The sequence below is a fragment of the Lipotes vexillifer genome, unplaced genomic scaffold, assembly GCF_000442215.2.
Source record: "Lipotes vexillifer unplaced genomic scaffold, Lipotes_vexillifer_v1.1 scaffold397, whole genome shotgun sequence".
NCBI classification, from domain to species: domain Eukaryota; kingdom Metazoa; phylum Chordata; class Mammalia; order Artiodactyla; family Lipotidae; genus Lipotes; species Lipotes vexillifer.
Window position 1 is genome coordinate 923,594 of NW_006772681.1, and position 20,437 is coordinate 944,030.

The 20,437-nt window shown below is 44.1% G+C and overlaps 1 non-coding gene across 1 annotated transcript; it reads right to left on the reverse strand.

Annotated features, from left to right (window-relative positions):
• Nucleotides 1-11,003: 11,003 nt before the first annotated feature.
• Nucleotides 11,004-11,076, reverse strand: TRNAE-CUC (transfer RNA glutamic acid (anticodon CUC)). The gene has a single exon. It is a non-coding gene; the product is annotated as a tRNA-Glu (tRNA).
• Between the last annotated feature and the right edge of the window lie 9,361 nt (nt 11,077-20,437).

The window sequence follows — 20,437 nt, forward strand, 5'->3', positions numbered from 1 at the left end:
TGCACATCCTCCCACAAGATGAGGCTGTGGAAGGAGAGGGAGGCAGGACCGGAGCGGGCCTGGGAGGACAAACAGTGTTTCTCAAGGGTAATCTCGGGCTTCCCTGGTGGTGCAGTGGTTAAGCATCCGCCTGCCAGTGCAGGGGACACGGGTTCAAGCCCTGGTCCGGGAAGATCCCACATGCTGCGGAGCAACTAAGCCTGTGCGCCACAACTACTGAGCCTGCGCTCTAGAGCCCGCGAGCCACAACCACTGAACCCACGCACCACAACTACTGAAGCCCGCGCGCCTAGAGCCTGTGCTCCGCCACAAGAGAGGCCACCGCAATGAGAAGCCCGAGCACTGCAACGAAGAGTAGCCCCCGCTCGCCGCAGCTAGAGAAAGCCCGTGCACAGCAACGAAGACCCAACGCAGCCAAAAATAAATAAAATAAGTACATTTTTAAAAAATTATTTTAAAAAAAGAGTAATCTCAGCAGAGAGAGCCACACAAACCTCAATGCCCAAAATGCCTTCGGGAATCTTCCAGGACTCAAGATTTTGTCGAGTGGTCTGGGGCCTGTCTGCCTCAGAACCACGAGCAGAGCTGATCAAAGGCAGCGTCTTAGGGGATCCCACCCCAGATAGTTAAAACCAGACCCTTGGGGCAGTGGTGGCTGGAGTCTGCATGTGTAACCAAGTGCTCATGCAACACAGTGAGGTGGGGTGCTGTTGGGAAACCCTTGGGGCTGAGGCCTGAGCCGCCCCCAACCCCCACCCCAAGCCAGCTCTGATTCTTGCATTCTAGTCCCCTGCCTTCTGTCCAGACAGGCCTGAGGATGCAGGAGGCATTTGATCAGTCCATCTCCATCCAGGCCTGTTGCCTCAGAGGGGGGCCGAAGGCTCTTAAAATGCTGTTGCCATAGCAACAGCATCCAGCCAGTAGGGACCACAGGCAGGGAGCCAGGGTACCCGGGGTGCAAGGATGAAAACTGACTTCTGAGAGACTACAGTTACGGCTAGTGCTCAGGGGGGCTGAGGAGGGGTATGGATAATCCAAGAATCCTTGGGAGGGAGGGGCCCCCAAAGCCATCTTGTACATCCCTGTGTCTCCAGGAAGAGCTGAACGCCCACAATTTGTCTACTCACAGCAGCCCAAAGGGGAGAAGGGGATGCAGAAATGAAATATAATAATGAATGATAATATTACTAGCCAACATTTATTCTGCTTTTTCTTTGTGCCTGACTTGGTGCTAAGCACTTTAAAAGCTTTGCGGGGCTTGTTGAAATGTTCACAACAATCCAATGAAGCCAATACTAGTTTCACTCCATTTTACTGAGGAGGAAACTGCCTTTCAAGCTCCAGGGTTTGGTGGGCAAGAGGTGATAGGAGGAGCATGGCCTGGGAGTCAGGGACCTCACGTGACACTTTCGCCCTGCTGCCAGCTGCCTGTGTGACCCTGGGCAGGGTGCTTCCCCTTTCTGGCCCTTGGTTTACCCTATCTGTACAATCAGGTCATTGAATGGATAAGGATCTTTCTTGTCTTTGTAATTAGAGACCCCAGCCTTTGAATCCAGGCTTAATAGCCTGGTGACTCTGAGCAGATGGCCGCCTCTCAGTTTTCCCATCTGTCCAATGGGTTTGTCAAGCCTGCTGGGCCAGGATAATAAGATCCTGGGATCTCTGAGCTCCACACCAGGCCTCTTCCTCTCCAGAGGGTTGGCCATCTTGTAAAGTCTGAGAAACCCACTGGGGCAGTGGTAGGACTGAACCCAAATTGTAGTTTAGGCACTTTACAGTTTATGGTGTATTTTTTGTCCATCCATTTCTTCATCCAATATTCCCTACAACCCTGAGGGCACAAAAGTTACACTGTAGGGTGTCTCCATTTTACAGATGAGAAGACTGAGGACTGGAGAGGGGAGGTGACTGGCCCAAGGTCACACAGCAAGGAAAGGAAGGACTAGAGAAGGGGAAAGCTCAGAATCTGGATCTAGTTCTGGTCCATGCCTAATCCAGGAGAGCAAATGTCAGCCACTCTGAGGTGAGCACCCCACACCCTCATGCCTTCAAGTTACCCACATCAGACCCTGACAGGGTAGCAGGCAGCACAGGCTACCCTCCTGAAACAGAGATGTTCTGTTCTCTGTGAGCTGTGAACTGGCTTCCAGCCCAGGACAAACCCATCAGGCCCTAAACCCCACCCGCTCCCAGCTGCAAAATAGCTGTCTGAGGCCAGAGCCAGTGGGCTTCCTGGAGAATAAACAAGCCCTCTGGCTGGGCGGCAGGATCCTTGGATCCCATCCCCTTCAGTCTGGGGCATGACAGGGACCTGGGTGAACCACTGCACTTCCTCAGGCCTCATTTTCTCCATCTGTGAAGTGGGGGGATTGGGCAAGACCAGGGATGGCAAACAGGTGTCGTCTGGCCAGTGTAACTCCTGATCTGCCCTCCCAATCCTACCTCCCTCTCTGTGTACTGACCATGCATCCAGGCACCCAGGCTGAAAACCTGCAAGATGTCCTTGAACTAACTTCCCCAGAGCCCCCAGATCCAACCCCCTCATCTCTCTCTAATCTTCTTCTTCTTTCTCCCTCCACCTTCCCATCCTCATCCCAGTCTCCATCCTCTCTCCCCCTGGACAGTCATAACAGTATCCTCAGTGGTCCTCCTGCAGCCACTTGGGCCCTTTTATCCATCCTCCACAGAGAGGCTAGAGGGACCTTTGCAAAATGTAAAATAATGCCAGTCCCTGCTTAACAGAGCCCAGTGGCATCCCATGGCTCTCCAGATAACCCCCATCCTGCCCATCACTGTAATCTACAAAGCTCTGTGGGGTCAGGCCTCTGCCCACCACTCTAGCCTCACCTTACACCCCAGTCTCCATGTTCTCTGAGTTCCAACAGCACTGACTTCCTTTTAGTTCTTCAGCCATTCCAAGCTCTTTCAAGTTCCCCTAGAAGCACACCTGGCAACAAGGATTCAGGTACAGGTGATTTGCTGAAGAAGAGATCATGAGAGGTACCACAGGAAGGGGAAACAGGACAGAGAAGGGAAGGAAACCAATGTACAGTTTCAGATCAAGGCTCAGCCTCTGCCTGATCACATGGGGAACGCTGGAGGGTATTTTTATACCTCCTGAGGCACTGCAGGCCTCTGCAAAAGCCTGCCACACAAAGCAGGGTCCAGGAACCCTAGGGCAGTGCTTGCTTGGAGGAGGGTTGCTGGTGTGATAAGTACATTTTTAAAAAATTATTTTAAAAAAAGAGTAATCTCAGCAGAGAGAGCCACACAAACCTCAATGCCCAAAATGCCTTCGGGAATCTTCCAGGACTCAAGATTTTGTCGAGTGGTCTGGGGCCTGTCTGCCTCAGAACCACGAGCAGAGCTGATCAAAGGCAGCGTCTTAGGGGATCCCACCCCAGATAGTTAAAACCAGACCCTTGGGGCAGTGGTGGCTGGAGTCTGCATGTGTAACCAAGTGCTCATGCAACACAGTGAGGTGGGGTGCTGTTGGGAAACCCTTGGGGCTGAGGCCTGAGCCGCCCCCAACCCCCACCCCAAGCCAGCTCTGATTCTTGCATTCTAGTCCCCTGCCTTCTGTCCAGACAGGCCTGAGGATGCAGGAGGCATTTGATCAGTCCATCTCCATCCAGGCCTGTTGCCTCAGAGGGGGGCCGAAGGCTCTTAAAATGCTGTTGCCATAGCAACAGCATCCAGCCAGTAGGGACCACAGGCAGGGAGCCAGGGTACCCGGGGTGCAAGGATGAAAACTGACTTCTGAGAGACTACAGTTACGGCTAGTGCTCAGGGGGGCTGAGGAGGGGTATGGATAATCCAAGAATCCTTGGGAGGGAGGGGCCCCCAAAGCCATCTTGTACATCCCTGTGTCTCCAGGAAGAGCTGAACGCCCACAATTTGTCTACTCACAGCAGCCCAAAGGGGAGAAGGGGATGCAGAAATGAAATATAATAATGAATGATAATATTACTAGCCAACATTTATTCTGCTTTTTCTTTGTGCCTGACTTGGTGCTAAGCACTTTAAAAGCTTTGCGGGGCTTGTTGAAATGTTCACAACAATCCAATGAAGCCAATACTAGTTTCACTCCATTTTACTGAGGAGGAAACTGCCTTTCAAGCTCCAGGGTTTGGTGGGCAAGAGGTGATAGGAGGAGCATGGCCTGGGAGTCAGGGACCTCACGTGACACTTTCGCCCTGCTGCCAGCTGCCTGTGTGACCCTGGGCAGGGTGCTTCCCCTTTCTGGCCCTTGGTTTACCCTATCTGTACAATCAGGTCATTGAATGGATAAGGATCTTTCTTGTCTTTGTAATTAGAGACCCCAGCCTTTGAATCCAGGCTTAATAGCCTGGTGACTCTGAGCAGATGGCCGCCTCTCAGTTTTCCCATCTGTCCAATGGGTTTGTCAAGCCTGCTGGGCCAGGATAATAAGATCCTGGGATCTCTGAGCTCCACACCAGGCCTCTTCCTCTCCAGAGGGTTGGCCATCTTGTAAAGTCTGAGAAACCCACTGGGGCAGTGGTAGGACTGAACCCAAATTGTAGTTTAGGCACTTTACAGTTTATGGTGTATTTTTTGTCCATCCATTTCTTCATCCAATATTCCCTACAACCCTGAGGGCACAAAAGTTACACTGTAGGGTGTCTCCATTTTACAGATGAGAAGACTGAGGACTGGAGAGGGGAGGTGACTGGCCCAAGGTCACACAGCAAGGAAAGGAAGGACTAGAGAAGGGGAAAGCTCAGAATCTGGATCTAGTTCTGGTCCATGCCTAATCCAGGAGAGCAAATGTCAGCCACTCTGAGGTGAGCACCCCACACCCTCATGCCTTCAAGTTACCCACATCAGACCCTGACAGGGTAGCAGGCAGCACAGGCTACCCTCCTGAAACAGAGATGTTCTGTTCTCTGTGAGCTGTGAACTGGCTTCCAGCCCAGGACAAACCCATCAGGCCCTAAACCCCACCCGCTCCCAGCTGCAAAATAGCTGTCTGAGGCCAGAGCCAGTGGGCTTCCTGGAGAATAAACAAGCCCTCTGGCTGGGCGGCAGGATCCTTGGATCCCATCCCCTTCAGTCTGGGGCATGACAGGGACCTGGGTGAACCACTGCACTTCCTCAGGCCTCATTTTCTCCATCTGTGAAGTGGGGGGATTGGGCAAGACCAGGGATGGCAAACAGGTGTCGTCTGGCCAGTGTAACTCCTGATCTGCCCTCCCAATCCTACCTCCCTCTCTGTGTACTGACCATGCATCCAGGCACCCAGGCTGAAAACCTGCAAGATGTCCTTGAACTAACTTCCCCAGAGCCCCCAGATCCAACCCCCTCATCTCTCTCTAATCTTCTTCTTCTTTCTCCCTCCACCTTCCCATCCTCATCCCAGTCTCCATCCTCTCTCCCCCTGGACAGTCATAACAGTATCCTCAGTGGTCCTCCTGCAGCCACTTGGGCCCTTTTATCCATCCTCCACAGAGAGGCTAGAGGGACCTTTGCAAAATGTAAAATAATGCCAGTCCCTGCTTAACAGAGCCCAGTGGCATCCCATGGCTCTCCAGATAACCCCCATCCTGCCCATCACTGTAATCTACAAAGCTCTGTGGGGTCAGGCCTCTGCCCACCACTCTAGCCTCACCTTACACCCCAGTCTCCATGTTCTCTGAGTTCCAACAGCACTGACTTCCTTTTAGTTCTTCAGCCATTCCAAGCTCTTTCAAGTTCCCCTAGAAGCACACCTGGCAACAAGGATTCAGGTACAGGTGATTTGCTGAAGAAGAGATCATGAGAGGTACCACAGGAAGGGGAAACAGGACAGAGAAGGGAAGGAAACCAATGTACAGTTTCAGATCAAGGCTCAGCCTCTGCCTGATCACATGGGGAACGCTGGAGGGTATTTTTATACCTCCTGAGGCACTGCAGGCCTCTGCAAAAGCCTGCCACACAAAGCAGGGTCCAGGAACCCTAGGGCAGTGCTTGCTTGGAGGAGGGTTGCTGGTGTGGGCCCATACAAGATAATATTCTCTATTACAAATATATAGAATGCTCTCACCACTAAATTATACATTTTTAAAACTCCAACTTAAAAGTAGGTAAAGGATCTGAATGAGCATTTCTCCAAATAAGATGCACAAAATTCTAATAAGGATATGAAAAAATGCTCAACCTCATTAGCCATCAAGGAAATACAAATCAAAACCACAATGAGATATCACTACACATTTACTAGGATGGCTAAAATTTAAAAGTCCAATAATAAACGTTGGCAGGATGTGGAGAAATTGGAACCCTCACACATTGCTGGGGGAATGTAAAATAACGCAGCTGCTTTGGGAAACAGTTGGGCAGGCCTTCAAATGGTTAAACATCCAGTTACGATATGACCCAGCAATTCCACTCCTAGGTATACACCCCAAAGAAACAAAACCATATGTCCACACAAGAATTTCTACATAAAGGTTTATAGCAGAATTATTCATCATAGTTAAAAGAAAGAAGCAACCCAAATATTGGTCAACCAATAAATGAATAAACAAAATGTAGTATATCCATACAAAAGGAAGTTATTCAGCCATGAAAAGGAATGAAGTCACTTCCTAACTTATTCTGTGAAGCAAGCATTATCTTGATACCAAAGCCAGATAAATATATCACAAGAAAAGAAAATTACAGGACAATATACCTTGTGAGTATAGATGTAAAAATCCTCAACAAGATACTAGCAAACCAAAGCCAATAGCACATTAAAAGAATTATGCAGTGTGACCAAGTGGGATTTATCCCAGGTATGCAAGGGTAAAGATAAGAAAATCAATCAATGTAATATACCACATTAATAGCATGAAGGGAGAAAAACACGATCATCTCAGTTGTCTCAGAAAAGACATTTGACAAAATCCAACAGCTTTCATGATTAAAAACAAAACAAAACAAAACAAAAACAAGAACAACAAGAAAAAATACTACTCTGAAAACAAGGAATAAAAGGGGACTTATTCAACATGATAAATGGCATTCAGGAAAAACCCACAGCTAAGATCAAACTCAATGGTGAAATACTGAAAGCTTTCTCCCTAAGGTCAGGAGCAAAACAGGATGCCTATTTTCACCACTGCCATTCAACATTGTACTGGGAGTTCTAGACAAGAAAATTAGATAAGAAAAACAAATAAAAGGAATCCAATTAGACAAGAAAAAGAGCAGTTACCCTGCAAAAGAAAGAAAAGGCATCCAAACTGGAAAGGAAGGAATAAAGTTGTTCCTATTCACAGATGGCATGATTCTGTGTATAGAAAATAAGAAATAATCCCCAAGAAAGATACTAGAGCTAATAAACAAATTCAGCAAAGTGTGGGTTACAAGATCAACACACAAAAATCTGTGTTTTTACACACCAGCAATGAACAATCTGAAAAGGAAATTAAGAAAGCAATTTCATTTCCAAAAGCATCTGAAAGAATAAAATACTTAGTAATAAATTTAACCAAGGAGGTGAAAGACATTGTAATCATAGGTAGGAAGACTTAACATTGTTAAAATGTCAATACTTTCCAAAGGGATCCTCAGATTCAACATAATCCCTATCAAAATTCCAACAGCCTTTTTTCGGGGCAGAAATAGAAAAGCCAATCCTCAAATTCTTATAGAATTTCAAGAGGCCCCCCAAGTAGCCAAAACAACTTGAAAAAGAAAAACAAACTTGGAGGACTCTCAGTTTCCAATTTCAAAACTTACTACAAACCTACAGTAATCAAAAGAGTGTGGTACTGCCATGAGAATGGACATCTAGACACATGGAATCAAAATAAACCCATAGGTCTACAGTCAACTGATTTTCAACAAGGCTGCCAAGTCCATTCAATGGGGAAAGAGTAAGTTCTTAAACAAATGGTGCTGGAACAACTGGATTTCTTCATGTAAAAGAATGAAGTTGGACCTCTGCTTCACGCCATATACAAAAATTAACTCAAAACGGATCAACAACCTAGATTTAAGAGATAAAACTATAAAACTCTTAGAATAAAACATAGGGTAGATCTTCATGAGCTTAGATTTGGCAGTGGGTTCTTAGGTATGATACCAAAAGCATGAGCAACAAAAGTAAAAGTTGATAAATAGGACTTCATCAAAATTAAAAACTGTACATCAAAGGACATTATCAAGAAAATGAAAAGGCAACCTACAGGATGGGAAAAAATATTTACAGATCTTATATTTGATGAGGGTTTAATATCCAGAATATATAAAGCACTGCTACAACTCAGCAAAAAAAGACAAGCAACCCAATTTTAAAATGGGTAAAGAACTTTAATAGACATTGCCCCCAAAGAAGATATACAAATGGCTAACAAGCACATAAAAAGATGCTCAACATAATTACTCATTAGGGAAATGCAAGTCAAAACCACAATGAGACACCACCTCACACCTACTACGATGTGTATAGTCAAAAAAGCAGAAAATAACAAATATTGGTGAGGAGGTAGAGATTTGGAACCCTTGTACCTTGCTGGTGGGAATGTAAAATGGTGCAGCCCCTGTGGAAACCATTTTGGTGGTTCCTCAAAAAGGTAAACATAGAATGACCCAGCAATTCCACTCCTAGGTATATACCCAAAAGAATTGAAAACAGGGACTCAAACAGATACTTGTACACCAATGTTCACAGGAGCATTATTCATAAGAGCCAAAAGTAGGAAATAATCCAAATGCCTATCAAAATGTGGTATATACATACAATGGAATATTTTCCAGCTGTAAAAAGGATGATGTTCTGGTACATGCTACAGTATGGATGATCCTTGAAAACATTCTGCTAAATGAAATAAATCAGACAAAAAGGACCAATATTGTATGATTCCATGAAATATCTAGAACAGGCAAATTCATAGAGACATAAAGTAGGTTAGAGTATATCAGGGGCTGGGAGGAGGGAGGAATAAAGAATTAGTATTTAATGGGTCCAGAACAGGCAAATCTATAGAAACAGAAATTAGATTAGTGGTTGCTTAGGGCTGGGAGTGTGGGGTGGGAGGAGATGAATCCCTAAAGAGCAAAGGGTTTCTTTTTGAGGTCATGAAAATGTTCCCAAATTGACTATGGTAGAGGTTGCACGTATCTGTGAATATAGTAAAACTATTGATTTGTATACTTTAAATGGGTGAATTGTATGGTATCTGAACTACATCTCAATAAAGCTTTTTCTTTTCTTTAAACAAACAAGCAAACAAAAACAGATAGAAGCCAGAGGAGGGATGCACAGAAACAAAAAATGATCATAGGGAATCAATTTCTGCTTACAAGCTCTTTCTTGTCTCAATACCTGGAATGTCCTTCCCCTTTTTTTTCAATTAGTTAAGCCCTCTTTATCCTTCAGATATCAGAAACAGGGTCAGGCTTTCCAGGCTTTCCTGGTCACTCAGAAGGAGTCAAAATTCCCCTTTATAAAGACCATGTAGTTCTCTTTCATAGCACTTATCTCAATTGCCATTTTGCAATATTTTGTTAATGCTCATATCCCCCACTAAACTGTGAGTTTCACAAGAGCAGGAACTGAACCTGCCTATTCAATGTATCCTTGGCACAGGGAAGAAAATCAACAAAATTTGTTAGACGAATTGATGGATGAATGAATGAATGCCAAGTTTGATTGATTAGTAGGGTCTGCCTAGAGCACCTGGTTGGCTCAGTAAGAAGGAATTCTATGACTGATTAATGATGTCTGCCATGGAGGAGGGCCGCTATAGAGATACTAGCCTTGTCCCAAATTTGCCATCCCTGAATTACAGAAGGCCATCCCTCAGGGTCCCCCATCAGAGGGCACTCTAGAAACAGTCTCATCTCCGCCAGCTCCCAGGAGGAGAGTGCAGTTGTCATCCCAGCTGGCCTTGATAATCAATCACACAGCCATGCGGTGCCATTAGGATTTGTCACTGAGCCACATCCAGGTGCACCAGGCAGGAGCAAGCAAGCTCATTTGCATTTCATCTGCATCGAAATTTGCATACGCCTCCACAGCTCTGTCTCCTTGCAATTTTCAAGTTAAAATGTCATTATCACTCCTGTGAAGCCTGTTATTTCTTGATTTCATTCTCCCTGCTCCTCTAACCTGACTCCCTCCTAAGCCTCAGACACTCAAGCCTGGGCTGGGAGAAGGAAATGGTTTGAGCTTTGGTTCTGCTACCGATTCACTTGTGATTTCCCTCTCTGGGCCATGTCTGTGCCACTAGGCACAGAGACAGGGATGGTCCTATGGGAGCTGCCGTTTAAGCAGTCACAGGAGGGCTGCCACAAACTTAGCCACTCAGGACTGTCCCCATGAAGCCTCCAATTCCCCACCTCTAAGCCTTTGACCTTGCTGTGCCCTCCTGGAAAAGCCTTCTCCCTTTCCTACAGGGTGAACGTCCAACATCCGCCCCTTTCGTTCTCTGCTTATACCATGCCACAGCCCCTCAGTCGTAAACCGGTTGGATGAAAAGATAGACATGTGACCCAAGCTCACCAATAAGATTCCTCTTCCAGGATTTGGATTTGGGAATCAGAGATGCTAGGCAGTTTCTGAACTGAGCATGTGTAGACTTGAGTTCAGAGGGCCACTGTGTCCAGCTGTGTACATAGAAAGCAGAAAGGTAGTCCTGGGGGTGGAGGACCAAAGCTTATGCACCCAGAGCCAGCCTCAAGAGACCGAGAGGTAGCAAAGGCCCTGGCTCCCGGTCTAGCCCCCATCCCTAAGTCCCAACCCTGAGGCCTGGCTGCCCTGCTCAGTACTGCTTCCAGCACTCACCACCTCTGCTCTGTCTCTTTTCATGCTTCAGCAAGCCCTAGGTCCTTGTGTTCCTTGAAACTGGGATGAAACAACAGAAGATGAAATGTGAGCTCAAGGATCCCAAAAGGAAGTTTTTTAAAAATAAATTTATTTATTTAATAAATTTAATTTATATATTTATTAATTTAGCCTGCACCAGGTCTTAGTTGTGGCATGCGGACTCTTAGTTGCCGCATGTGGGATCTAGTTTCCTGACCAGGGATCGAACCTGGGCCCTCTGCATTGAGAGCACAGAGTCTTACCCACTGGACTACCAGGGAAGTCCCCCAAAAGGAACTTTTGAGGGAAAAGAATTTGATACTTGGCGTCTCAAAAAAGAGCACGGAAGCTGTTGTGAAGATAGAGAGCAGAACTTAAGTGAACTTTCTTCTTTGGTGTTTATACCGAGAAAAGGGGGCATCATTAATTTCTTTAGAAACAGGAGCTATGACTTTTTCTTTCTTTGTTAAAAATTTTTATTGAGGTATCATTGATTTACAATATTATATGTTTCAGGCATATAACATAGCTGTTCACAATTTTTAAAGATTGTACTCCATTTATAGTTAGTATAAAATATTGGCTATATACCCTGTGCTGTACAATATATCCTTGTAGCTTATTTATTTATACATAGTAGTTTGTACCTCTTAATCCTCTATGCGTATCTTGCCCCTCATCCCTTCCCTCTTCCCACTGGTAGCTGCTTGTTCTCTATATCTGTGAGCCTGTTTCTTTTTTGTTATATCACTAGTTCGTTACATCTTTTAGATTCCACTTAAATAATATCATACAGTATTTGTCCTCTGTCTGACTTATTTCACTTGCATAATACCCTCCAAGTCCATCCATGTTGCTGCAAACGGCAAAATTTCATTTTATTTATGGCTGAGTAGTATTCCAGAGATGCATGTAACGCTCAGCATCGGAGGGCTATAAATGGGAGGTGGCATCGTTATTGATGATCCATTTGCAAGGGACTCTGAACCCTAAGAGACCTCTGCTGGACCACCTCAGTGGAAGGAGATGGGGTCCAAGGTTCAAGCCCCAGCTTGGCCACTGGTTTACCGTGAGACCTCAGGCAAGTCCCTCCCATTCTCTAGGCCCCAGATTCTCCTCTGGTTACTGGGGAGAGAATCAGGTGGTGGAGGAGGTGGAAGTCTGGAATCATCTGGATCAGGGAGCTGTTGCTAATCTACCTGGAGGCTGGCCTGGTTCTCACATCTTGCCCCTGAATCTCAGCAACCCTGATCTCAATGATTCTTTCTCTGAAATCTGTTCATGACCATGTAACCCAGGGGTGCCCTTGGCCTCTTAAAGGGGCCCTATTTCTACCATCTGCTCTCCAAGGGTCTCTGCTCTGTGGGTCCAGCCCAGGATCCCAGCTCCACCCTCCAGCCCTCAACACATAACCACATCCTGTGGCTCAAGGAAGCATTTCCCAGCTGGTTTTGTCTCAACATTTCCCTACCTGCTTGGCCAACCATCCTGCAAAGCTGGGGTCACCAGGGCTGTTGTGTGCATGGAGGTGTTTGCTCTTGTTTCCTTCGTTGTTTGTAAGAAAAAGGCTTAGCAGCTCTGGCTGTTAAGATGTTCCCGCTGAGGAAGAGACCCAGGATTAGCTCTGGAAGAAGATATAAGACTGAGTATGAGCTGGGTTTGACCAGAATAGGCATGATGTGGTCTGAGGGAGGGGTCTGAGCCATATGGGCTCCCAGTGACAGCGCCGATGCTGCCTTGAACCAGGAACTCTTGGGCCCAGACCCCACTAGGGGGCCCTCACACCACGTGTATGGGGCGGGTTGCATTTCCCAAAGGCGGCTGCGAGAGCCTCTACCATCTCATATGCCTTTCTTTTCTTTCTTTTTTTTTAAAAAAATATGGAAATTAAAAAAAAATACATTTATTTATTTTTGGCTGCGTTGGGTCTTCGTTGCTGCGCGCGGGCTTTCTCTAGTTGCAGCGAGCGGGGGCTACTCTTCGTTGCGGTGCACGGGCTTCTCATTGCGGTGGCTTCTCTTGCTGTGGAGCACGGGCTCTAGGCAGGCAGGCTTCAGTAGTTGGGGCACGTGGGCTTCAGTAGTTGTGGCTTGCAGGCTTAGTTGCTCCACGGCATGTGGGATCTTCCCAGACCAGGGCTCGAACCCGTGTCCCCTGCATTGGCAGGCGGATTCTTAACCACTGCACCACCAGTAATGCAAGGTTTACTCTAGGTTGACAAAATCAAGGCACTTAGTTGAGTGAAATCACGAGGGTCAGCAAAGGTCAGTATCTTCATTCCTTAGGCTCCAGTTAGTCTGGTGGTTGAGTGCTCGAGGGGGTTGGATCCTGCAAAACAACTCAAAAATGTGCTTCAAGCTGATCTCTACCTTTGAAACAGAACTGGGAGTCTTCACGATTGACTTATTACCTTTTCTATAGTTACTTCTCTTGCCTGATCACTGTCATTTGTTCCTGCATTCTTTGTTCTTTTAAAAATCATTAATTACTGAGACCTATTCTGCGTTTCCACGTGAAGACCTATAGGAGGCTATAGTTCACCTTTCTCCCAATCATCAGTAAAGAGAACACAGAGGGGTTCTGAAATTCACACTCTGGTTCTTAATTTAAGCTGTTCCAGAGCTTGTTACACTTTCTCTTATTGCCTTGTATTCTACTTCCACAAAATACAATGTGGTCTGGGTTAACCCCATTCTTTCCTTATAACTGTCTTGCTAACATCTTGGAACTCAGCCACCAGACTGTAAGGCAGTCCAAAATTGTCCACATAGAAGGGACCACCAGGAGGGGCCCTATGTAGGTGTTTTGGCGACAGCCCCGCTGAGCCCCTAGCTGACAGCCAGCATCAATCTCCAGACGTGCAAGTGAGGATGCTTCCGTGTGATTCCAGCCTCCAGCCACTGAATCACCCTTCGAGTGTTCCCAGCTGATAACATGGATCGGGACAAACTGTGCCTAATTGTGCCAAGTCCAAATTCCTGGCCCACAGAATGAGGGAGCATCATAAAATGCTTGTCTTAGACCATGAAGTTTTGGGTGGTTTGTAATGCTGAGAGTGTACAAGAGCAGTGGCCTTGCTAGAGGGTGCCCACCCAAAGTCCTGAGGCCTCCTCCACCATGTGGGTCTCATCTCCCTCTCCTTACTGAACCTCACCCAGAACATCCCCTCTTATTCAGGTGAAGAAACAGGGTCAGGGGGACCAGGGACTTGCCAGGGTACCACAGACTTCAGTGGCTAGCTGCCCTGCTGCAGGGAAGCTCTGATTAAACAAGGTATCTTAGAGCAATTGCAAATGACAGCCATGGGGTTGGTCCACTGCCTGTGTTTATAAATAAAGTTTTATTGTAACACAGCCACATCCATTTATTTACATATCTCCTGTGGCTGCTTTAACACTACAAGGGCACAATCAAGCATGGGCCACAAAACCTGAAATATTGACTGAGCTCTGCCCACCAAAGCAACAGCCAGCTGAACCCACCACCAGGCCCTCCCATCAGGAAACTTGCACAAGCCACATAGATAGCCTCATCCACCAGAGGGCAGACAGCAGAAGCAATAAGAACTACCATCCTGCAGGCTGTGGAACAAAAATCACATTCACAGAAAGATAGACAAGATGAAAAGGCAGAGGGTTATGTACCAGATGAAGGAACAAGATGAAACCCCAGAAAAACAACTAAATGAAGTGGAGATAGGCCACCTTCCAGAAAAAGAATTCAGAATAATGATAGTGAAGATGATCCAGGACCTCGGAAAAAGAATGGAGGCAAAGATCGAGAAGATGCAAGAAATGCTGAACAAAGACCTAGAAGAATTAAAGAACAAACAAACAGAGATGAACAATACAATAACTGAAATGAAAAATACACTAGAAGGAATCAATAGCAGAATAACTGAGGCAGAAGAACAGATAAGTGACCTGGAAGACAGAAATGGTGGAATTCACTGCTGCGGAACAGAATAAAGAAAAAAGAATGAAAAGAAATGAAGAGAGCCTAAGAAACCACTGGGACAACATTAAAAGCAACAACATTCACATTATAGGGGTCCCAGAAGGAGAAGAGAGAGAGAGAGAAAGGACCCGAGAAAACATTTGAAGAAATTATAGTCAAAAACTTCCCTAACATGGGAAAGGAAACAGCCACCCAAGTCCAGGAAGTGCAGAGAGTCCATACAGGATAAACCCAAGGAGAAACACACTGAGACACATAGTAATCAAACAGGCAAAAATTAAAGACAAAGAAAAATTATTGAAAGCAGCAAGGGAAAAACAACAAATAACATACAAGGGAACTCCCATAAGGTTAACAGCTGATTTCTCAGCAGAAACTCTACAAGCCAGAAGGGAGTGGCATGATATACTTAAAGTGATGAAAGGGAAGAACCTACAACCAAGAGTACTCTACGCGGCAAGGATCTCATTCAGATTCGACAGAGAAATGAAAAGCTTTACAGACAAGCAAAAGCTAAGAGAATTCAGCACCACCAAACCAGCCCTAAGACAAAGGCTAAAGGAAATTCTCTAAGTGGGAAACACAAGAGAAGAAAAGGACATACAAAAACAAACACAAAACAATTAAGAAAATGGTAATAAGAACATATATATCGATAATTACCTTAAACGTGAATGGATTAAATGCTCCAACCAAAAGACACAGGCTCACTGAATGGATACAAAAACAAGACCCATATATATGCTGGCTACAAGACACCCACTTCAGACCTAGGGACACATTCAGACTGAAAATGAAGGGATGGAAAAAGATATTCCATACAAATGGAAATCAAAAGATAGCTGGAGTAGCAATAAAATACTCTCAGATAAAATAGACTTAAAAATAAAGAATGTTACAAGAGACAAGGAAGGACACTACATAATGATCAAGGGATCAATCCAAGAAGAAGGTATAACAATTATAAATATATATGCACCCAACATAGGAGCACCTCAATACATAAGGCAACTAACAGCGATAAAAGAGGAAATAGTAGCACAATAATAGTGGGGGACTTTAACACCTCACTTAAACCAATGGACAGATCATCCAAACAGAAAAGTAATAAGGAAACACAAGCTTTAAATGACACAATAGGCCAGATAGATTTAATTGATATTTGTAGGACATTCCATCCAAAAACAGCAGATTACACTTTCTTCTCAAGTGCGCACAGAACATTCTCCAGGATAGATCACATCTTGGGTCACAAATCAAGCCTCAGTAAATTTAAGAAAACTGAAATCATATCAAGCATCTTTTCTGACCACAACAGTATGAGATTAGAAGTCAATTACAGGGGAAAAAACCCCGTAAAAACCACAAACATATGAAGGCTAAACAATACGTTACTAAATAACCAAGAGATGACTAAAGAAATCAAAGAGGAAATCAAAACATACCTAGAGACAAATTACAATGAAAACACGATGATCCAAAACCTATGGGATGCAGCAAAAGCAGCTGTAATAGGGAAGTTTTTAGCAATACAAGCCTACCTCAAGAAAAAAGAAAAATCTCAAACAATCTAACTTTACACCTAAAGGAACTAGAGAAAGAAGAGCAAAGAAAACCCAAAGTTAGCAAAAGGAAAGAAATCATAAAGATCAGAGCAGAAATAAATGAAATAGAAACAAAGAAAAGAATAGCAAAGATCAATAAAACTAAAAGCTGGTTCTTTGAGAAGATAAACAAAACTGATAAACCATTAGGCAGACTCCTCAAGAAAAAGAGGGAGAGGACTCAAGTCAAGAAAATTAGAAATGAAAAAGAAGTTACAACAGACACCGCAGAGATACAAAGCATCCTAAGAGACTACTACAAGCAACTGCATGCCAATAAAATGGACAACCTGGAAGAAATGGACACATTCTTAAAAAGGTATAAGCTTCCAAGACTGAACCAGGAAGAAATAGAAAATATGAAAAGACTGATGACAAGTAATGAAATTGAAACTCTGATAAAAATCTTCCAACAAACAAAAGTCCAGGACCAGATGGCTTCACAGGTAAATTCTATCAAACATTTAGAGAGGGGCTAAACACCCATACTTCTCAAACTCTTCCAAAAAATTGCAGAGGAAGGAACACCCTCAAACTCATTGTATGAGGCCACCATCACCCTGATACCAAAACCAGACAAAGATACTACACAAAAACAAAATTACAGAACAATATCACTGATGAATAGAGATGCAAAAATCCTCAACAAAATACTAACAAACAGAATCCAGCAACACATTAAAAGGATCATACACCATGATCAAGTGGGATTTATCTCAAGGATGCCAGCGTTCTTCAATATATACAAATCAATCAATGTGATACACCATATTAACAAACTGAAGAATAAAAAGCATATGATCACCTCAATAGATGCAGAAAATGCTTTTGACAAAATTCAACACCCATTTATGATAAAAACTCTCCAGAAGGTGGGCATAGAGGGATCCTACCTCAACATAATAAAGGCCATAAATGACAAACCCACAGCAAACATCATTCTCAATGGTGAAAAACTGGAAGCATTTCCTCTAAGATCAGGAACAAGACAAGATATACACTCTCGCCACTCTTATTCAACATAGTTTTGGAAGTCCTAGCCACGGCAATCAGAGAAGAAAAAGAAATAAAAGGAATACAAATTGGAAAAGAAGAAGTAAAACTGTCACTGTTTGCAGATGACAAGATACTATACATAGAGAATCCTAAAGATGCCACCAGAAAACTACTAGAGTTAATCAATGAAATTTGGTAAAGTTGCAGGATACAAAATTAATGCATAGAAATTTCTTGCATTCCTATACACTAATGATGAAAAATCTGAAAGAGGAATTAAGGAAACACTCCCATTTACCATTGCAACCAAAAGAATAAAATACCTAGGAATAAACCTGCCTAGGGAGACAAAAGACCTGTATGAAGAAAACTATAAGACACTGATGAAAGAAATTAAAGATGATACCAACAGATGCAGAGATATACCATGTTCTTGGATTGGAAGAATCAATATTGTGAAAACGACTGTACTACCCAAAGCAATCTACAGATTCAATGCAATCCCTATCAAATTTCCAATGGCAGTTTTCACAGAACTAGAACAAAAAAATCTTAAAATTTGTATGCAGACACAAAAGACCCCGAATAGCAAAGCAGTCTTGAGGGAAAAAACGGAGCTGGAGGAATCAGACTCCCTGACTTCAGATTATACTACAAAGCTACAGTAATCAAGACAGTATGGTACTGGCACAAAAACAGAAATATAGATCAATGAAACAGGATAGAAAACCCAGAGATAAACCCACGCACCTATGGTCAACTAACCTATGACAAAGGAGGCAAGGATATACAATGGAGAAAAGACAGTCTCTTCAATAAGTGATGCTGGGGAAACTGGACAGCTACATGTAAAAGAATGAAATTGGAGCACTCCCTAACACCATACAGAAATATAAACTCAAAATGGATTAGAGACCTAAATGTAAGACCAGAACTATAAAACTCTTAGAGGAAAACATAGGAAGAACACTCTTTGACATAAATCATAGCAAGATCTTTTTTGATCCACCTCCTAGAGTAATGGAAATAAAAACAAAAATAAACAAATGGGACTTAGTGAGACTTAAAAGCTTTTGCAAATCAAAGGTAACTACAAACAAGACGAAAAGATAGCCCTCAGAATGGGAAAAAATATTTGCAAACGAATCAACGGACAAAGGATTAACCTCCAAAATATATAAACAGCTCATGCAGCTCAATATTAAAAAAGCAAACAACCCAATCCAAAAATGGGCAGAAACCTAAATAGACATTTCTCCAAAGAGGACATACAGATGGCCAAGAAGCACATGAAAAGCTGCTCAACATCACTAATTATTAGAGAAATGCAAATCAAAACTACAATGAGGTATCATCTTACACCAGTTAGAATGGTCATCATCAGAAAATCTACAAACAACAAATGCTGGAGAGGGTGTGGAGAAAAGGGAACCCTCTTGCACTGTTGGTGGGAATGTAAATTGATACAGCCACTATGGAGAACAGTATGGAGGTTCCTTAAAAAACTAAAAACAGAATTACCATATAACCCAGCAATCCCACTACTGGGCATATACCCAGAGAAAACCATAATTCAAAAAGACACATGCACCCCAATGTTCATAGCCAGGTCATGGAAGCAACCTAAATGCCCATTGACAGGTGAATGGATAAAGAAGATGTGGTACATATATACAATGAAATATTACTCAGTCATAAAAAGGAACGAAATTGGGTCATTTGTAGAGACATGGATGAATCTAGTGACTGTCATACAGAGTGAAGTAAGTCAGAAAGTGAAAAACAAATATTGCATATTAACGCATATATGTGGGACCTAGAAAAATGGTACAGATGAACCGGTTTGCAGGGCAGAAATTGAGACACAGATGTAGAGGACAAACGTATGGTCACCAAGGGGGGAAAGCGGCGAGGGGTCGGGGTGGTAGTGCGATGAATTGGGAGATTGGGATTGACATGTATACACTGATGTGTATAAAATGGATGACAAATAAGAACCTGCTGTACAAAAAAATAAATAAGATTCAAAAATTCAAAAGAAGTACCAAAAAACCTGAAATATTTACTAACTTGTCCTTTACTGAATGTTTGCCTTCCTTAAAGGCCTGAGGAAACTGCAGCCCCTCCCAGAAGCTCAAACCTCCCCAAGGGATGAAACGGAAAATTTTCAGCCAAAAGCTCTAAGTTTAACCCCAGCAGACCTGGGTTCTAATCTCCTCCTTCTCTGCAGACTTCACTTTTTTCTTTTACAACATAGAGCAATAACTGTCCCTGCTCCTGATAGGTGCAGGGAGTATGGAGGAAAAAGGAGGGTAAAGACCCTTTGCCTACAAGCCCAGCACACAGCGCACGGCAGGCCCTCAGTCCTGTGAGCTGCTGCCCATCCTCTTCCCTTCCACCCTGAGAAGTTTCTGGCTTGCAGGGAGGGGCAAGAATGGAGTTGGAGCTCCCAGAGAAATTAGCTCCTTGGCCCCCGGGGCTTCACCTCATTTGTGATGTTAATTGCATAGATTTGCATAATGTGCTCACTGAGGTGTTATTTTACTTGCACATTTAAATCATTTAATCATCTGTCTTTTCCCCCCTCTTAGTCTTGAGATGCCAAGATGAGGAGGGGGAGGTGAAAGAAAGACAGGAGACTGAGTCTCTAGGTTTCTCTTTCTCTGACTGCCATCTCTGTCTCTGTCTCTGTCTCTGTCTCTGTCTCTCTCTCTCTCTCTCTCTCTCTCTCTCTCTCTCACACACACACACACACACACACACACACACACAGACAAAGTGAACTCCCAGATGCAACCCTGATGTTTTAACATTCTCTATCTCCATCACTGGACTCCAGCCACACTGCCTCTTGCCCTTCCTCATACACTAAGTACATTCCAGCCTCAGGACCTTTGCACTTGCCTTCTCCTCTGCTTGGAGGAGATATCCTTTCTCCAGATAGCTGCACAGTTCTCTCTCTCACTTTATTCACATCTTGTTGCTTCAGGTAATACTTCCTTGACCTCCTTGTCTTATTTAGTAGCTTCTGTCCTTTTTGCATTTTTCTGCAAAGCACTTGTCACCACTCAACATTGTGGTCCAT